The following is a 2,500-nucleotide window of genomic DNA, read 5'->3' as shown; positions in this document are numbered from 1 at the left end:
CGGGTCGTCGGACCACTGCCTTCGCTCGGTTCGGGTCAAACTCCCCACGGCTCGGCCACCTCCGCAGACGGGAGGCGAGGCCGGCATGCGCGCCCAAAGATAGGTGTCGGAAGCCCGGGGGTAGAGGAGGAAGGGGACCGCTCACCTTAAGCCAGCGCGGGCTCCAAAGCCCGGGCCGAGCGAGCGGCGCCACCTCCCCACCCGGGAGCGCTGCGCCAGATCGATCGGAGGAAGAGCAGGGGTGCATGTAGGGACTTGCCCAAGTACGGAGGCTGCAAACCCCTGTCGTCGGGAGATACGTGCCCACGAGTCCTGGAAGCGCGACTCGGGTACAGGCGCCCTTGCGGGGGGGTACTGGATGTGGAACAGCACTGGGGTCGAAGCCACAAAGCATCCGCCCTCATGGAGCCTCTCCTCGGCCTAAAAATCCAGATTTTAGCCTTGACGGCGCCCCCATGTGGAGAACCAGGGCCCGCGGGGGGTCTGGCCAGGCTCACTTCAACCCAGGAACACCTCTCTGACTTGGGATAGGCGACCGGCAAAAGTCCCCCACGCAGCTGCGGAAGCCTGGGTTCAGCCAAGGTGCAGACCTCCAGCCGAACAGGGACTCATAGCCAAAACGCATACCCAGGCCTACGGAGGTGAAAACCAGCTTAAATGAGTCGAAATGTGTCGGGGCTGAGAGGTACCTCTCTCTCATATATTCTGCCGGTGGTGTGCAAAACTGGGTCTTTGCATGGAGTGTCACCCTATACCCACTTTAGGGACGCATGCAAAAAAGTGCCCGATCGCCTGGAACTGTCAGGCGGATTCGGCTCCCTGGAATTTCCTCATTCTGGTTCTTTTTCACTTTTTGTCTCTTTTGCGACATCTAGTGGGCAGGCTGCATTACTGCAACCGGGGACACCTCAAAACGCTTGGAACTGGGGAGCGGGCTCAATTTACAAACGTTTTGCGGGTCCTGGAAGTCAAAATTGTGACTTCTGAAAACGACTAAGTATCAAGGACTCATCGCGCGAATCGCTCTGGAACTGAAATCGGATGCGCGCACTGACATGCTCCCCTCTCTGGAAGTCTGACACAAGTTGAAAAATTTTCTAAGTCCCCAAAAATTTTTTTTTTTCAACTTTTTTTCAATTTTCCCCCTGTGGGATATATATTTTACCCACACTTTTGGAGCCCTCCTGGGATGCCCTCTAACATACTAGAACCTCATTTTGTGGAAGTTTTCACAAAATTGTGAAATTTTCCAAAAAGTCAGAAATTTTGCAAAAACGACTAAGTATCAAGGACTCATCGCGCGAATCGCTCTGGAACTGAAATCGGATGCGCGCACTGACATGCTCCCCTCTCTGGAAGTCTGACACATGTGTGAAAATTTTCTAAGTCCCCAAAAATTTTTTTTTTCAACTTTTTTTCAATTTTCCCCCTGTGGGATATATATTTTACCCACACTTTTGGAGCCCTCCTGGGATGCCCTCTAACATACTAGAACCTCATTTTGTGGAAGTTTTCACAAAATTGTGAAATTTTCAAAAAGTCAGAAATTTTGCCAAAAACGACTAAGTATCAAGGACTCATCGCGCGAATCGCTCTGGAACTGAAATCGGATGCGCGCACTGACACGCTCCCCTGTCTGGAAGTCTGACAAAAGTTGAAAAATTTTCTAAGTCCCCAAAAATTTTTTTTTTCAACTTTTTTTCAATTTTCCCCCTGTGGGATATATATTTTACCCACACTTTTGGAGCCCTCCTGGATGCCCTCTAACATACTAGAACCTCATTTTGTGGAAGTTTTCACAAAATTGTGAAATTTTCCAAAAAGTCAGAAATTTTGCAAAAACGACTAAGTATCAAGGACTCATCGCGCGAATCGCTCTGGAACTGAAATCGGATGCGCGCACTGACATGCTCCCCTGTCTGGAAGTCTGACAAAAGTTGAAAAATTTTCTAAGTCCCCAAAAATTTTTTTTTTCAACTTTTTTTCAATTTTCCCCCTGTGGGATATATATTTTACCCACACTTTTGGAGCCCTCCTGGGATGCCCTCTAACATACTAGAACCTCATTTTGTGGAAGTTTTCACAAAATTGTGAAATTTTCCAAAAGTCAGAAATTTTGCAAAAACGACTAAGTATCAAGGGACTCATCGCGCGAATCGCTCTGGAACTGAAATCGGATGCGCGCACTGACATGCTCCCCTCTCTGGAAGTCTGACACATGTGTGAAAATTTTCTAAGTCCCCAAAAATTTTTTTTTTCAACTTTTTTTTCAATTTTCCCCCTGTGGGATATATATTTTACCCACACTTTTGGAGCCTCCTGGGATGCCCTCTAACATACTAGAACCTCATTTTGTGGAAGTTTTCACAAAATTGTGAAATTTTCAAAAAGTCAGAAATTTTGCCAAAAACGACTAAGTATCAAGGACTCATCGCGCGAATCGCTCTGGAACTGAAATCGGATGCGCGCACTGACACGCTCCCCTGTCTGGAAGTCTGAC

The sequence above is a fragment of the Phyllobates terribilis genome, unplaced genomic scaffold (assembly GCF_046119375.1).
Source record: "Phyllobates terribilis strain yellow unplaced genomic scaffold, ASM4611937v1 Scaffold_5103__1_contigs__length_54376, whole genome shotgun sequence".
NCBI lineage: Eukaryota > Metazoa > Chordata > Amphibia > Anura > Dendrobatidae > Phyllobates > Phyllobates terribilis.
Note: the sequence above shows the minus strand (reverse complement) of the source record.